The sequence below is a fragment of the Eptatretus burgeri genome, chromosome 10 (assembly GCF_056783735.1).
Source record: "Eptatretus burgeri isolate ZD-2024b chromosome 10, Ebu_testis_v1, whole genome shotgun sequence".
Lineage (NCBI taxonomy): Eukaryota > Metazoa > Chordata > Myxini > Myxiniformes > Myxinidae > Eptatretus > Eptatretus burgeri.
This window is the reverse complement of record NC_140970.1, coordinates 102,947,170-102,965,207: the sequence shown is the minus strand read 5'-3', so window position 1 is coordinate 102,965,207 and position 18,038 is coordinate 102,947,170. Positions and strand designations below refer to the sequence as shown.

Genomic DNA, 18,038 nt, shown 5'->3' with positions numbered 1-18,038 from the left:
CTGTGTGTGTCTGTCTGTGTGTGTCTGTCTGTGTGTGTCTGTCTGTGTGTGTGTCTGTCTGTGTGTGTGTCTGTCTGTGTGTGTGCCTGTCTGTGTGTGTGCCTGTCTGTGTGTGTCTGTCTGTGTGTGTCTGTCTGTGTGTGTCTGTCTGTGTGTGTCTGTCTGTGTGTGTCTGTCTGTGTGTGTCTGTGTGTGTCTGTGTGTGTCTGTGTGTGTCTGTGTGTGTCTGTGTGTGTCTGTGTGTGTCTGTGTGTCCTGGTGCCTGTCCTCGCTTCAGTTAAGACTGCACAAGAATTATAATCGGGATGACTCTGCTCTGTGTCTGCTTTTGTAAGTTGCTTGTAGATTGCTGCACCTTCCACATTTCTTCCTATTCCTGCTGCAGACCACAATAAACAGCATCCACTGTGCCACATATCTTTCCTCGCCTGCCTGTTAATAAATCCTTTGTAGAAATGTTCCCAGCTCGTTTTTGTCTTTTCTTTCATTGATCCAGCATGGTCCAAATCCTAGCTTAGCCGGGACTTTATTCCCAACGATCCGTTCCTTTTTGCCGGTACGTCCTTGGCAGTGTCGCTCGGCTGCATCGTGATCCGGTAAAGTGATCCAGTTCAGACAAGGCGTACCGAGGACGTGTCCCCCAGTAATTAGATCACGTGGTTATTTTTAGGTAACCGGATTAACGAGACGGAGGACCCTAAGTCACTAAGTTAAGGACTAAGTTAAGTCACTAAGTTAAGTAACTAAGGACCCTAAGTTATCGGCGTTCACGGTCGGTTAGCGACCCGCCGCGTCACAGGATTATCAGTGTGCGACGGCCTGCAATTCCGGGGTCTGGCGGGAACCGAGATTGTTTCCCCCCCCCCCCCGGTGGTCTTCTCATCCGACCCCCGGCCCGCAACAATATCATTACATATTTCATGCATCCCTCAATGTTGATTGCATGTACAAAGTTTCATTATAAAATGTTTTCAAAATTTATGCATTTTTTTTTTTTTGGCATTTGACCTTTTGACCCCACGCGCGGGCTCCATAGGGCGGCACCAAAATGTCTTCCACTCTTTCACCTTCTTGCCATGTGGTGACATAAATACTAAGTTTGGTGAATTTCTGCACTATTGATTAGGAGGAGATAACGCGACAGACAGACCGACAAAGTTGATTACAATATTGGTTTGCAGGCGCCAGCAGTGTTGGTTCGTGGGTGCCAGCAGTGAGCACTATTTTCGTTGTGTCTGTCTGTTTGTGACTCTCTCCAGATCTCCCTGCCCCTTGTGGGCAGGGCAACGCCCACTTGAACTTTTTATTTATTATTATTATTTTTTTTTCTCGAAATTTTTTCTTGCAATTTCATTTCCTAAAAGCTGTGCGTAATGTCCATAAGTACAACATATAAAAAAATCCGATTTTATTTGGTCAATTTTGATGGAAGAGATAGGTTTTTACGGTAGGGCTTCCTCAAAGCTTCCACGAACTCAATTGTACCTATCGTGGGTGGCATTCTCCAATAATGCCCGCGAACCATATTTGCATCGTGGCTAGTCCTTGTTTATTATTTTTTGACAAAGTGTGGAAATAATTTTTAAAAAGCTCAACAACAACCACCTTGTGTGTTCACGTCAAACTACACAATGCCATGTGTGTGAACTTCCTTTGTAAGGTGAGCATACATGAACATCATCAATCAATATTCATTTCACTTCAAAGTGCCCGTTCCCATGGATTAGATACGGTGCACAACTAACCGATTACTTTTTTCATTAATAACATGAAACAGAACATCCCTGTCCGTCTTTCTCCCTCCTGTCCGTCTATCTCCATGCTGGGTGCGCCAAGTTGTTGCCCTGGTATCCCACAGTCAATTCAAACCCGCTCACCACATTCGTGTCAAAAGTAATAGTGATCAGTGAAGTGACTTAAAAAAAAAATAATTTCACCAAGTCATCGATACAAAGCCATAACAACAAAAACAAAAACCTCTTGTGTCGAGGATAACCGCCCTCCCCCCCCCCACTCCTGGGCCGACCAGGTATGAAAGTTGACCTCCAGAGGCGACGGTATTTATGATCACCATCCCTCGTCATGCCAAAACGAGTCTTTCCTTGAAATTGGAGAACTGCTCACAGGCATACAAGGCCGTTAATGGAGCACTGCCGTCCCCAATGGTGTGGAACCCGAGCAAGCATCCATCATGCGTGTCTCTCTTGGATTCGGTGGAATCTCCAGCTTTCAATGTTGTTGGCATCTCCGGCGATGTGGTCAAAACACACCATACACCTGTTGCTCTCACATTGACACATACAGGTGGGTGGTTGTTTATTTTGTGTGTTTTTAAACGCCCTCTCTCCTCCAGCTGAGGTTCCTCTGTTCTTTCACCTCCACCCATCATCGGTCATCTCCGAAATCCCACCTTTCGCCCCACGCTTCACGCACGTGGTGTGGTGTCCCACAGAATGTCACATCACCCCCCCCCCCAATCATCGGTCATCTCCGAAATCCCACCTTTCGCCCCACGCTTCACGCACGTGGTGTGGTGTCCCCACAATGTCACATCACCCCCCCCCCCATCATCGGTCATCTCCGAAATCCCACCTTTCGCCTCACGAACGTGGTGTCCCCACAATGTCACATCACCCCCCCCCCCAAATCCCATAGTCTTCTCCCCTCACTCAACCCCTTCGAGTTTATATGTACGTTTCCCACGTTTCCTTCCCTCCTCTCTTCCTATTTTCTCCCCCTCATTATTTTTGTGCCCGTTGTCCTATTACCTCCGTTGTGAGATCGTTACATTTTACCATCAGTCATCACGCCCCCTCAGATTGAGTGTGTACAAAAAAAAAAAATTCACCACAAAAACCGCTACTCACCCCCAAATGTGATGGCGATTCAAGGACCGGAATCCACTGAAGAAGAACCTGCTCACTTCGAATTTTCATCAATACGACTTGACGATTTCATATTTACTTCATTGATTTAAAAACAAAACAAAAAAACGTTCATCGACACAACAGAACCGGCTTTAGCGATGAATTACACTTCGCATTACAACTGAAAGGAAATAAACATCAATAAAACTGTCAACTCGTTCCCGTTACTCCGTCGGCCATTACACCGCCATGGCCGCCATGTAGCGCACGAAATACTGAAATAACATAGGACCTCGAGCACTATTTGAATGGTTATAACGCCTTTTGTGGCTTCATTACAATTCTGGATTCCTTCCATATCCATGGAATTCTTAACGTCCACACCATCACCATGGTTTTCAGTCCACACCATCTGTACGACACGGTAAATACGCCACTTACGTTCAAGACGACCTCCAAACTGATCAGCACGACCAAACACCAATGTTACCGAGGTGAGAAATCGACTTCATTGACACCAAGAACGACCGTACGTGCTGAACCTGAACGAGATAAAAACCGTGCCCGCTCCCGGTTAAGCCCCTGCTCGGTAACCCCGTAGCTGCTCCCGGTGTTATACGTGAATAACCGGGTGAGAGTAAACTAGTCACTGATATTTGAGCGGTTTACAAACACTTAAACAAACATTAAACGATTAACTTCAGATGTTGGAGGTCACGGATACCATGGATCAACAAGAGTGAGAATTGCTTTGTGTACACGTCCCCGACCCATGTGATGGCGTGCAAGTCCAAAAAGGGCATAACGCTGTGTAAAATGGACCAAACGCCTTGAAACTGGAACTTCTGTAATTTATCATAACAAAGCCGTGTACCGAGTTTCAGGTGAATATGTTCAAGGGTATGGGGGAAAAAAAGTCTGAAAAACCACTGGTTGGACCACTTCCTCCACTTCGCCACCTGATAAACCGCTTCCTGCAGAGGAAGGGGACAGACGGATGGAAGGTCGGACAGACGGACGGAAGGTCGGACAGACGGACGGACGGAAAGTCAGACTGACTAAATTTACTATCGCCACATCATGTTTCTATCTATTCCAAGGAACAATTTTTTTCGGTGATTCTTCACCATTGAGAGATCAGGCCAAAAACTATATAATATATATATATATATATATATATATATATATATATATATATATATATATATATATATATATATATATATATATATATATTGTTGTGGTTACCAAATTCGCAAACCACCATTCAGGTCCCTTAGGTGAGGTATCTCGGTAAGTACATGTGTAGTTAGGTCCAAACCCGTTGTCTAGTGGGAATACATGTCATTTATGCGTGCTGCGACTCTTCAGGATAGCCGTTTTTCTTTTACTATCTTTAATTTGGACCAACCGCCATGATTACCACCACAATCACAACATCAACCACCAACCACAACGCCGCTTCACCACAACCGCCACGACCTTCACGTCACACCTCGCAGCCGTCGCATCGCCACCGTTCTTGCGCCGCCTGTGGGTACCGGTGTTGGACTCGTGCAGGGCGCGCGCCGAACAGCGTGTACAAAATCACGGATTTTGTGCTTCAACAACGGATCAAAAACGACACACGCCCACTTTTTGCCGTCCAATCGGTGAGCGAGGGGCGATTTGGCCCCGCCTCCAGGACGATCGATATATGCAAATTTGTGGATCAAAAAGCCTTCACGCCCACTTTTTCTCGGGCCAATGGGGAGCGAGGTGAAAGGTCAAAGGGAGGGGGTCAAAGGCGAAGCTACGGGGGGATAAAAGGACCGTGTTCGTCAGTCAGAGTCGAGAAAAGTGGAGAGTCGGAGAGTCCAGAGGCGGAGAGTAGGAGAGTCGGAAGCAGAGGGTCAAGACTTCGTGGGCGGTGGAGCTGCTCGTCGTGTGCGTTGGAGTCGGAACGGAGGGGACGAGCTGTGGAAAGGCGGCGACACCAGACGAGGGGGTGCTCGCGTCGTGCAGGGAGCTGCACCCAAGGGAGGCCGACAGCGCGACCTGGCCGAGGTGGAGACGCACACCAGGGATAATAAAGATCCTCTATACCCCGAGCATCAGCAACCCCCTCCTGTTTCCCCCCGCGCTGAGATAGTGCGACCAAGGGGGCCCCTTTCCCACCCCCTACCAGACACTGTCCGCGAGGCCCGCGGAGTTGGGGCGCCATCGCCGCTCCGCGTCTCATCACCAGACGGGTAGGCGCGACCCGGTCTCGGCCTCAGGCCCGCCTCATCCTTGAGCGTATTCTTTCCTTGGTTTTGGGTATGTGTTGTCGGCGCCGTCTGTGAAGTAGAATTGTATAAGTGTTGCCGTGTGCTCGGTAGTCGGTATTAGCTCTGCATTGTGTTTTCGCTTTTACATTTGCTTTTTGTGTAAATTGCATTGTGTCTTTTCTGTGTGCTTTTGGTGGAATTGAATGTGTGCTTCCCGTGTGCCGCGAATAAATGTGCTTTTGTGTTGAACTGTTTCCCGCTTCGCTTCGTCATTTCTCCCATTGAATCCCCATCTTGCTTCACGTAAAGGGTTGGTAGTGGGCTGAATACGCCCGATAATTAATCGAACCGTCGAGGTCGACGATAACACCGCTCGGTTATTCTGATAGTACGGAACGGGTCGCTTAAGTGGCCCGTGTCCGAAGTCGACCTGCGGCGAGGTGCGATCGCCCGGTCTACCCTCCGCGTGGGTACTTAGGTAGGTCGAATTTGGCGAGCAACCCTATCCCACGCGGGGGCTGATTGGCTCGATCGCGGTGAGACCAAAAGGTCCACCCGTGACTGGTTCCCGGCGTTAGTCCGAGAGGGTCACGACTGGATTGTCCGTCCGGTGGGCGACGTGCCGCGATTCGAGTTACGTGGCCGTCAGCACGCCGGCGGGCGCGAATACCGCAACAATATATATATATATATATATATATATATATATATATATATATATATATATATATATATATATATATATATATATATATATATATATTTTGTTGCAGATCCAGGGTGGCGGGATTCTCACCCAGTCCGAGGTGCCACCCTCACCACCACAGTCTCCGGGGTTTATAACGCCGGCCAGCTCAGCACAGGCATCGGGTCACGCGTCTTCAATCGCGATACCAACGTACTCCTTGTACCTCACCAGTTGGTGAAATAAAACCCCGGTTACAGACTGGTTTTGTCAGATGCCGAGCGTTTTCTGCCAGTCTGTAACCATTTTGGTTTTATATGCCAATCGAACAGATCGTTCCTCGACGCGACACAAATTAATCCATAGCGGCAACTTCATACGAATTAACCAGATTTATTGGGGAACATCGGGGATCACAACACAAGCAAAATTCACGACAATGTTTTGATTAACAATCCTCAACCCGTTCTGAACTAGGGAACCACAGACTATAGGTTTCGAGAGGGACGCTACCGAGATATGCCTTAAACAACGTGCAGACAAAGACAGACAGACAGACAGCATGCATGCAAGACAAGACAGAGTACTTGGTGATGTTTCATGGACGAGAGGACAGTATCAAAAGCACTGATGTCGCTCACAACAGGCGGATGTCCACGGATTCAAACTCCAGCTCGAACGTGCCGTGTGGCGAAATGGAGCTCGTCTTCCCTTTGCACCGCACGCGGTCTCTGCACGCTCTGACCTCGCGTAGGGCCGACGATGGGCCTCAGCTGATCTCTCTCATGGTCCAGCATGCAAATCCAGGCCTGGCCTGTTCTCCAGACAAGGCCCAAGTCGAGGTGCCGAGCTCCGCGGGTGGATCGACAAACGTGTCGAGCCGTGAGGTCAGTAAGTACGGAGGCTCCGCGGCCAGACGCAGGCCGAACCTGTCGATCACCTCACCATACGAGTTGATCGTCGATTCGACGTGCAGGCAGCCTCTCAAAGCCGACTGCCGTTTTTGTACCGGCAGATTCTACACTGTCCCTCCTTCGTTCGCTCGCCTCCAAAACACGTCACGCCTCCAGAGCGACTGTTTCCACACACCGAACCTCTTTACGAAGCCTTCGTTCGCTCCCTCGGCTCACGAGCCCGCCTTCCTCAGCGACTGTTCTCCAAACACTCAACCCTTTTCACGAAGCCTTTGTTTCTCTCGCTTCGAAGCCACACCGAGCACACCTCGAAAACCCGACTATTTACCACACACAATACTCTTTCTCCCCTTCGTTTCTCTCTCATTTTTTGCTCACTTCGACACAAGAGGACTCCTTCTCTTGGCGAAGCTGAACAAAAACCCCTCCCCTTCGCGTCACTTCCTCTTCTAGCCACACCCTCTCTCCAGGCCACACCCCCTCTGCCGACTGGCAGGGGCCTATCCCGGGATGGGGTAGGAATAAGAGGGATCTCTCGGTCTTCCACCACCTCACAAAAAACAAAACAGCCTTTTACACCTCCCGACACACATATAACGTCCTTTTTTTTTACCAAACAACCTATCTATACAGTGGGTAGAACAAGTATTTGATACACTGCCGATTTTGCAGGCTTTCCCACTTACAAAGCACGTAGAGGTCTTGAATTTTTATCATAGGTACACTTCAACTGTGAAAGACGGAATCCAAAACAAAAATCCTGAAAATCACATTGTATGATTTTTAAATAATTAATTTGCATTTTATTGCATGAAATAAGTATTTGATCACCTACCAACCAGTAAGAATTGCAGCTCTCACAGACCTGTTAGTTTTGTCTTTAAGAAGCCCTCCCATTCTCCACTCATTACCTGTATTAACTGCACCTGTTTCAACTCGTTATCTGCATAAAAGACAGCTTTCCACACTCAATCAATCAGACTCCAACCTCTCCACAATGGGCAAGACCAGAGAGCTGTCTAAGGACATCAGGGACAAAATTGTAGACTTGCACAAGGCTGGGATGGGCTACAGGACAATAGGCAAGCAGCTTGGTGAGAAGGCAACAACTGTTGGCGCAATTATTAGAAAATGGAAGAAGTTCAAGATAACAGTCAATCTCCCTCGGTCTGGGGCTGCATACAAGATCTCACCTCGTGGAGCCTCAATGATCATGAGAAAGGTGAGGGATCAGCCCAGAACTACATGGCAGGACCTGGTCAATAACCTGAAGAGAGCTGGGACCACAGTATCAAAGAAAACCATAAGTAACACACTACGCCGTCATGGATTAAAATCCTGCAGCGCTCGCAAGGTCCCTCTGCTCAATCCAGCGCATGTCCAGGCCCGTCTGAAGTTTGCCAATGACCATCTGAATGATCCCGAGGAGGAATGGGAGAAGGTCATGTGGTCTGATGAGACCAAAATAGAGTTTTTTGGTTTAAACTCCACTCGTCGTGTTTGGAGGAAGAAGAAGGATGAGTACAACCCCAAGAACACCATCCCAACCGTGAAGCATGGAGGTGGAAACATCATTCTTTGGGGATGCTTTTCTGCAAAGGGGACAGGACGACTGCACCGTATTGAGGGGAGGATGAATGGGGCCATGTATCGCGAGATCTTGGCCAACAACCTCCTTCCCTCAACAAGAGCATTGAAGATTGGGCGTGGCTGGGTCTTCCAGCATGACAACGACCCGAATCACACAGCCAGGGCAACTAAGGAGTGGCTCCGTAAGAAGCATCTCAAGGTCCTGGAGTGGCCTAGCCAGTCTCCAGACCTGAACCCAAAAGAAAATCTTTGGAGGGAGCTGAAAGTCTGTGTTGCCCAGCGACAGCCCCGAAACCTCAAGGATCTGGAGAAGACCTGTATGGAGGAGTGGGCCAAAATCCCTGCTGCAGTCTGTGCAAACCTGGTTAAGAACTACAGGAAACGCCTGATCTCTGTAATTGCAAACAAAGGTTTCTGTACCAAATATTAAGTTCTGTTTTTCTGATGTATCAAATACTGTACTTATTTCATGCAATAAAAAAGCAAATTTATTATTTAAAAATCATACAATGTGATTTTCAGGATTTTTGTTTTCGATTCCGTCTTTCACAGTTGAAGTGTACCTATGATAAAAATTACAGACCTCTACGTGCTTTGTAAGTGGGAAAACCTGCAAAATCGGCAGTGTATCAAATACTTGTTCTCCCCACTGTACATGCATTTAATGGGGGATCTGAGCTTATCCTATATTTAGTAGTCCAATAAGGGCCATTTCCGTAACAATATCATGATGTCTCGAAAGTTATGGACGAGTAATGACAGAACTTGGTGGAGGAGTTGTGTCGGTGACAAGAACAAGCCGATTCGAGTTTGGTTCAGGTTCAGGTCCGGATGCAGATACAACCTATCAGTGGGATACAAAAGATGAACTGTTCAGCCTGGCAGACCTGTATGACGCTCTACCAAGTGCCGTTCTAGTTTGCTTTGTGATTTTTACCGAGTTTGTTTGTTCTTATCGAGAAGATTGTATTGTTGCGGTATTCGCGCCCGCCGGCGTGCTGACGGCCACGTAACTCGAATCGCGGCAAGTCGCCCACCGGACGGACAATCCAGTCGTGACCCTCTCGGACTAACGCCGGGAACCAGTCACGGGTGGACCTTTCGGTCTCACCGCGATCGAGCCAATCAGCCCCCGCGTGGGATAGGGTTGCTCGCCAAATTCGACCTACCTAAGTACCCACGCGGAGGGTAGACCGGGCGATCGCACCTCGCCGCAGGTCGACTTCGGACACGGGCCACTTAAGCGACCCGTTCCGTACTATCAGAATAACCGAGCAGTGTTATCGTCGACCTCGACGGTACGATTAATTATCGGGCGTACTCAGCCCACTACCAACCCTTTACGTGAAGCAAGATGAGGGTTCAATGGGAGAAATGACGAAGCGAAGCGGGAGAACAGTTCAACAATAAAGCACATTTATTCGCGACGAACGGAAAGCACACATATTCAATTCCACCAAAAGCACACAGAAAAAACACAATTCCATTTACACAAAAAGCAAATATAAAAGCGAAAACACAATGCAGAGCTAATACCGACTACCGAGCACACGGCAACACTTATACAATTCTACTTCACAGACGGCGCCGACAACACATACCCAAAACCAAGGAAAAGAAATACCCTCAAGGATGAGGCGGGCCTGAGGCCGAGACCGGGTCGCGCCTACCCGTCTGGTGATGAGACGCGGAGCGGCGATGGCGCCTCACTCCGCGGGCCTCGCGGACGGTGTCTGGCAGGGGGTGGGAACGGGGCCCCCTTGGTCGCACTATCTCAGCGCGGGGGGAAACAGGAGGGGGTTGCTGATGCTCGGGGTATAGAGGATCTTTATTATCCCTGGTGTGCGTCTCCACCTCGGCCAGGTCGCGCTGCCGGCCTTCCTCGGGCGTGCAGCTCCCGGCACCGTCGCGAGCACCCCCTCGTCTGCCTTCGCCGCTGCCGCCTCTCCGCCTCTGGACTCTCCACCCTGGACTCTTCTTTGGGCTCTCCTCGTTCGACTCTCTTCAGCTTCTCCAGCTACTGCAGGCTTCGGGCTCCAGACTTCCACACTCTTACTCGGCTCTGACTGACGAACACGGTCCTTTTATCCCCCCGTAGCTTCGCCTTTGACCCCCTCCCTTTGACCTTTCACCTCGCTCCCCATTGGCCCGAGAAAAAGTGGGCGTGAAGGCTTTTTGATCCACAAATTTGCATATATCGATCGTTCTGGAGGCGGGGCCAAATCGCCCCTCGCTCACCGATTGGACGGCAAAAAGTGGGCGTGTGTTGTTTTTGATCCGTTTTTGAAGCACAAAATCCGTGATTTTGTACACGCTGTTCAACGTGCGCCCTGCACGAGTCCAACACCGGTACCCACAGCGGGGCAAGAACGGTGGCGATGCTACGGTTGCGAGGTGTGACGTGAAGGTCGTGGCGGTTGTGGTGAAGCGGTGGTTGTGGTCGGTGGTTGATGTTGTGGTAGTGATCATGGCGGTTGGTCCAAAATAAAGATAGTAAAAGAAAAACGGCTATCCTGAAGAGTCGCAGCACGCATAAATGACATGTATTCCCACTAGACAACGGGTTTGGGCCTAACTACACATATACTTGCCGAGATACCTCACCTAAGGGACCTGAATGGTGGTTTGCGAATTTGGTAACCACAACAGTATTTTTGAATTGTGGAAAATAAACTTTGAACTTGAACATAGAGTGATGACATACCTTGGTCACTGTCGCGTCAGATGCATCTATTGATGCAGACCTCTCTGTGCCGGGGGTACAACCCCTACAAGTGGCCAAAATGATGTTAAAGTTACTGCGTTCAATTAATTGTTCTTTACGAAACTCGAAGGATCACCCAACAAAGCTGAAACTGCTGGTGAAACACGCACGAAAGGTAAAAGATGGGAAGACATTACTTATAATTAAAATGGTTTATTACTAAAAGAATACCAGGGATAAGGGTAGAGAAGGTACTACAAATAAGACGAAACTAACCAAGCAGTCAACAGACACAAATAAGGATGATGGAACACACAATGTTATGCACAAAATAACAAGAGAATGGCTGCAAAATACTGGACTTACACAACGAAGGGGAACCGAACAGGAAAAGACTTGTGTCGGCACGAGCTGGTTATGGCTGCAGGATGATGATAGTTGTGGCTGCAGTGCGGCTCAAGGCACGAAGGCGAAGAGCGAGATGGCGATGCAGGTGATGTCCTCCAGACTCCTCTCACAGCTCTTTTGTGGCGAGCGATGGAGAGAGAGAGAGAGAGAGAGAGAGAGAGAGAGAGAGAGAGAGAGAGAGAGAGAGAGAGAGAGAGAGAGAGAGAGAGAGAGAGAGAGAGAGAGAGAGAGAGAGAGAGAGAGAGAGAGATATATATATATATATATATATATATATATATATATATATATATATATATATATATATATATATATATATATATATATATATATATATATATACGTTCACTTCTCTGAAGCTCAACTGCCACGCACAAGCATGGTCACTTCCACCTACAAGACTGCCTTCAGGGCCACCCGCTGCTTGTGGGCAGTACCATCTGTGGGCCGCTCTGGCACGGGAGGGTTACACCCTCAGCCATGGCTCCACAGCCCATTTTGTCAACATGGCCTGTGGTCTGCTGGCCAAACAGTTTGTGATGTATCCTTTAAAAGCACATGGTACTTTCTGTGTACCCACGAGTCTTTCACTTGGCCTCACCTACCTTCGGGATGTTTTATACAACACAACCTCTCTATATTGCTTTCAGGTTTACACTTGCCGCTTCCTCACTGCATGCTTTACAAGACGACTCACCTCTGACAAATGTAATACAAGAGTAAATCTTAGATACACAATTCACACGGTCCATACCAAAGTCTTGAGATTATTTATCTATGGACCCCTACCCCACCTTTCTACATAACAGCATACATTTGCAGTAAGATGGAGTGCTCATCTTCACTGTGATCTGTGGCTGCTGCTTATCATCTTGCATCGTATCATCTTGCAGATTAATTTAAGGCTCTGATAGTAATTGCTATCCCTTGGCAGGGGGCTGAAGCAAATGGCATGTTTTATTCTCACCACCAACAGGTTGTCAAATGCAACACCTTACTGCCTCACATCTGGTATTTGCTCCCCCGACCCCAAAAACCGTTTACTTCACACGGGCCAACAAATGCCACACACATTCGTCCCCGTTATCTATTCCTTGTTACCCCCAAACCCAATTGTTTACAATGCCAACATCTTGGGCTGAACAGGATGCAAAATGGACATGATTATTGATTGGAATTGGTTAAACGATTGGGTTTCAAGGGCTGAATGAGGTGGAAAGAGCTGAATGCTTGAGCCTGGTGTTCTGTGCACATTGCTATAATATGGAAATAAAATTCTTCAACTGTTCCTGACTATGTCTCCTGGTTAGGCCGTCCGCCCGTCCAGCGGGAGACGGGGTTTTGCGGCCATGTTACTGGTTTTTAGCTGTTGTTTTTGTCGAGTTTACTTTGAGTACAAAGTGGACGTGGGCTTTGCATTTTGCGATGCTTTCCAGTTGTGCTTTGCACCGCTATTCATAAGGACAAGCTACAATTGGCATTAACTGGCTACATGTCGTCCTCAAGTGTCAACGACTTTTATCACATCAACAGCAAAGGATTTACCCATGGAGAGGTCTTTGATGGGGCCTCCAAAATTTCATTTTTGTATTTTACTTTTTTTCTTTCTACGGCTCATGTAACATCTTCATTGGTTTCTCTCCTCCGCTTCCCTTCCATGTTCTTTCATCCTTTTAAACTTGCATTGTGTATTCTCACGCTCTTGGTTATTTTAAACTCAAATGAAGCTTTTTCAATCTGGTGGTCGTTTTGGCAATGTTAACCCTCCCTCTTGTTTCTACCTTGGTGCGGTAGTTAACGGAAGCCCCATCACTGTACATACCAAATCTATTGCTTGTGATTAATAAACTAATCTGTTCTTTGTTGTATTTTTATTTGTTTACTTTGTGATTTTTTAACCTTGTTCACTTTTTGTTTTCATTTGATTTCCTGCAAAGCACTTTGAGACATCTCTCTGTGTAAGACACTAAAATAGAGAGCTTATTTTTTTTAAATTATTTCCAGCACAAATAAAAACTGAATAACTTTATTGGGAAAACATCAAAGTTTCGGAGAATTTAATCCAACAATCGAGTTCATCAAAATCCAAACCTCTGAAATTATAGATAATATTCATATTTGTCACACAATGATGGCATTTTCCCAAAAGCATGAACTGCAAGGTGTTCACAGGTTACCATTCCAAACTCAAACTGAAATAAATAAATAATAAAATAATGAAATTGGATGCAACGATGCGGTTCGCCGCATGTGAAGAACATTTATCAAAGTTACGTTTACTTTTTTTCCCCCCCCAGGTCTCATGTGACATGTGATATCACATTTACTGCAAATTTACCCCACAAGAAAAATTGTAGGGTGTTGCCTGATTCATTGAGATCAAATCAGCTACTCGGGTTAAACGAAGCTTCAGGACGACCTACGGAAGGCAGTCGTCATTGAGAATACCGATTTGTGAATGGTACAACAGGCTTATGGAGACTGGTAGCATCCTGCAGAGAAAGGGGACAGGCCAGCCAAGCACGTTCGGGAGTCGTTCGAGCACAGTCCCAAAGAATCCGTTGGAGTCGGACGATTATCTTGACAAAAACACTTTGATAAATGTTCTTTCACATCTAGCAAACTGCATCGTTGTATCCCATGTAATTCTTTTTATTTCATTACTGTTTGAATTTGGAAAAGTTATTTATGGACACTTTGTATATTCGATATTTTAACATTGGCAAATGTAGACATTAAAAACATGGATGAATGAAAGGACCTTTTTTTTTTTTTTTTAAAGAGAAGATCCATGAACATATTGAACATTGGCCACCTGGAGCAATAACAACAAGCATCACTACTCATGACTCAAATAACTGTTTTTTTTAGGAACAGCAAAAAACATTTAACCATGGCCAATGGAGCCATGGGGAAAAAACAAGAAATATCAACTGGGAAATATGATAGGCCAAAAATGAGGCAGAGGGGTTAAAACAAAAAAAGGAGAGGACCTATACCTTTCCCATGCTCTTGTGTTAACAAAATCACCCCTTCTCAGGTATGCATTCCGCTTGAGAAAGGGATGCAAAGAACAAAACGGAGTGAAGTCAGCCTGGTAATCCAAGGTTCCAAGGTTCTGGATTAAAATAAAACAAAGGGAGTATTTCAAAAACATTCACTGATCATTATGGAATATTTCACTTCACGAGACCATGTGCATGAAAGAGACAGACACACACGTAATTTGGTCAGGGTGTCAGGGATAGCTCGCCTATTCTTTGCGAAGGAGACCCTGGGATTTTTAACATTCACCAACTAATGCCGGCAGATGAGACACCCGGTTTAATTGTCCAACCAAGGGAGGGTGTACACATCGATGACTCGCCCTGCCTATGAAACAGTAGGACGACAGTTTGTAGCTGGATCGGGATTCAAACCCAGGCTAGACAGCTCAGAGGCGAGTGTGTGTACCTCCAGTCGAGGCCATTCTGCAAGTCTCATGATGTCACTTTTCTCTCACTCAGCAGGGCCATTAATGAGTAATTTCCTACTCCCCATGGATGCCAAACTATGGGGTTTGTCCATGCTTCAACCTTTAAATGCTGAGCTTCAAGCAAAGAAGCAGCATGTCCATCCATCCATTGAAACCATACTCTGTTCAGAGCGTTGGTGCTGCCTAAGCAGTCTCCTTAGCTATTGAACACAATCCTGGACGGGTCACCACTCTGACACAGGATACCGGCAAGCTGGCACTCATTTTGCCGACCTCGGAAGGATGACAGGCAGTCAACCCCACCTGGTATTAATTCAACAGTCGAGTGGGATTTGAACTCAGGATTCTATGATCCCAAGCCCACCACCCTAACCATTAAGCCAACATCAGGCAAGAAGCAGCATGTACCATTGTTAAAGTCTTTGGTAAGACTCAGCAGGATCAGAATTGAACCGCTGACCTCTCACCCTCAGAACGGATGCCCTAACCATTACACCACCAGGTCTGGTAAGGTTTGGGTGTTCCATTCTTATACTTTGTTATTACAGTACACTTCTGTATTAAAGAAAAAAAGGCTTGAAAAACCACTTCCGTTTACTCTTCAAATTTCCTCATTTTAATTTTACTAAACAGTTGTACCATAATGGATTCATGCAGTCAATTGATAGATTATATTAATGAATCTTGATAATTAAATAGATGGCATGATCGACAGTAGCTCCTGTGTTTGTTGCCCAGGATGTTTTGCATTAACAGAATCAAGACCAAAGGAATTGCATTTTTTCTTTTTTAAAAAAGAAGACTCGTGGAAGATTTAGTACGAGTACAATGAACAGATCAGGACGCAACGGGACAAAAGGAACAGTAGAGAGAGAGAGGGAAGGAAACACCAACAGCAGAGCCGAAGGCCAAGACAAAGGGAAGTGCATAAATAATAGGTGTGGGGAGGGATTTGGGGGATTGGGGGGGGGCAGGAGAGGGTGCATTGGGTTGATAAGACGATATAGATACAGAAGGAACATCTTCTGAAAGAAAACTGGAAATTTGGAAGGAGGAGAGATTGTGGCAGGGTGTGTGTATGTGTGTGTGTGTGTGTGTGTGTGTGTGTGTGTGTGTGTCTGTGTGTGTGTGTGTGCGTGGGGGGGGGGGGTTAACAAGGGTAGAAAAGATCATGGTTTTGGATTTTGGATGGAGAGGGTGGTGGACAGCTGTCTTAAAAACCTGGAGGGAAGAGTGACATTGAAAAGATTGTGAAAGTTTGTTCCACAGTTGGGGAAAAAGAGGAACAAATGAGTAGAGGTGAGCAGTGATTCTGAATTTAGGTAGTTTCACCAGAAGGGGGTTGATAGTAGACCATATGTGCCCTGCAGAAACCTGGGGTGGACAAATAACAGAAAGAGAAGAGGATGCAAGACCAGAAAGGAGGTGGGAGAAGAACGAGGGAAAGAGAGAGAGAGAAAGAGACACCACCGACCTATCTGGGATGGCAAAGTGATCGGCACATAGACTCAGTTTCATCGCAGGAGAGTCCAATAATCTTGAAGATCTTGGTTTCCATGACGTCAAGCTGAGCAAGATGTGAGGCAGGAGAGCCACACCAGAGGAGAGAGCAGTGCATCAAGCTGTGGATGAAGGCCTTGTCGGTGGATAGGAGTTCAGGTGTACCAGGGAAGGACTTTGTAAAACAGAGGATGCCAATTTGGCGGCTGGCTTTCGTGACCAACTTTGAAATATAGTTTGCCAAAGAAAGGTTGTGGTTGACAGTGAGATTCCAAATTCCTCAAGAGGACTGTTAAGAAAGTAGATTGGCGGGGTGGGGGAAGAGGGGTTGCCAGACAGTCCTTTCAGAAAGAGACTGAGAGTGAGCTTTGTGAGGATTAAATGACATATTCCAAGTGTTTGATGAGCTTGTACTTTTTTTTCAAGGTCTGTAGAGAGGAAAGAGGCTGCAGCCTGCCTGTCTGAAGAATGAAGATTCTCCAGAGAATTATAGAGATCATTGATGAAGATCAGGAATAGGAGTGAGCACAGAACACTGCCTTGGGGTACTCAAGCCATGACAGGAAGAGTAGATGAAAGGATTCCGTTGAGAGCCGCATGTTGGCTACAAGACTCGAGGAAGTCAGTAAGCCATGTATGGAGTTGGTCTTGGATGCCAAAGGCAGAGAGTTTGGAGAATAAGGCAGGATGCCAGACTGTATAAGAAACCACGAGATATATCTGATATCATGAGATATCATGTCTGACATTGAGGGCTTCCATCCATTGTTGGGTGAGTGGAAACAGCATGTCCAGGGTGGAGTGACCAAGTCTGAAACCAAGTTGCTGATCTGAGATGAGGCCATTGGAGAAAAGGAATGATTTCATAATAACTGTGATGATGGATTCCATGACCTTGTTGATGATTGGAAGCAACCTGAAAAGTCTGTAGTTAATGGGATTGGTTTTTGCATCTTTTTATGCATTGTTGTGATGTGAGCCGATTTCCAAGATTATGGAAGATGACCCAGTGCAAATGATAGGGTGAAAAAGGCAGGGAGATATATATATATATATATATATATATATATATATATATATATATATATATATATATATATATATATATATATATATATATATATATATATATGTTAGGCTGGTGTTGGCTCAGTGGTTAGGGTGGCGGCTTAGGATCCTAGGGTCCTGAGTTCAAGCCCTGTCGGCCACTGAATTAATACACCAGGGGGTTGACTCAGCCTGTCATCCTTCCGAGGTCGGTGAAATGAGTACCAGTTCCAGTGCGTGTACTGGTAGAGGGGCACTGCATCAGCGACATAGTCGCGCTTCAAGAGATGATAGCTACCCCGGCAGCTAAGCTGCCATACGACCACCACCAGAGATAGAGATCTATAGAGTCAGAGATATAGAGATATAGTTATCCACACACATAAAGAACTCACAGCTTATGATTTCCTGAAAATACTGAGCCCCCTCATATTCTCAACCAGAGAGTGCATTGGTCACAATACCCCGCTAGTGTTGAAGTATATACTTGAATCCTAATAAAATATTGATTTTAAAGATCATTAAAAAAAAATCCGGAAGTTTTAGCCCTGCTGAAGCAGTCTTGTACACAAACCACATTTAATGCACTGTAATAAGAT

The 18,038-nt window shown here is 46.3% G+C and overlaps 2 protein-coding genes across 7 annotated transcripts in view; both read right to left on the bottom strand.

The window, feature by feature from the left end:
• The window catches only part of LOC147019330 (calcium-binding protein 39-like), a 103,357-nt gene extending 99,898 nt beyond the window's left edge, over positions 1-3,459 (bottom strand). The window contains exon 1 of one of the 3 annotated variants that reach the window (XM_085899751.1): positions 3,309-3,459. The gene's annotated coding sequence lies outside the window, so the exon portion shown is untranslated. Of the gene's footprint in view, positions 1-2,867; positions 3,096-3,308 lie in introns of those variants that run through there. The other 2 variants (XM_085899750.1, XM_085899752.1) reach the window with 2 other exon arrangements.
• Positions 3,460-13,427: 9,968 nt separating this feature from the next.
• The window catches only part of LOC147019327 (retinoblastoma-associated protein-like), a 270,364-nt gene continuing 265,753 nt past the window's right edge, over positions 13,428-18,038 (bottom strand). For all 4 annotated transcript variants that reach the window (XM_085899745.1, XM_085899743.1, XM_085899746.1 and 1 more), the window contains exon 19: positions 13,428-14,535. The gene's annotated coding sequence lies outside the window, so the exon portion shown is untranslated. The remainder of the gene's footprint in view (positions 14,536-18,038) is intronic.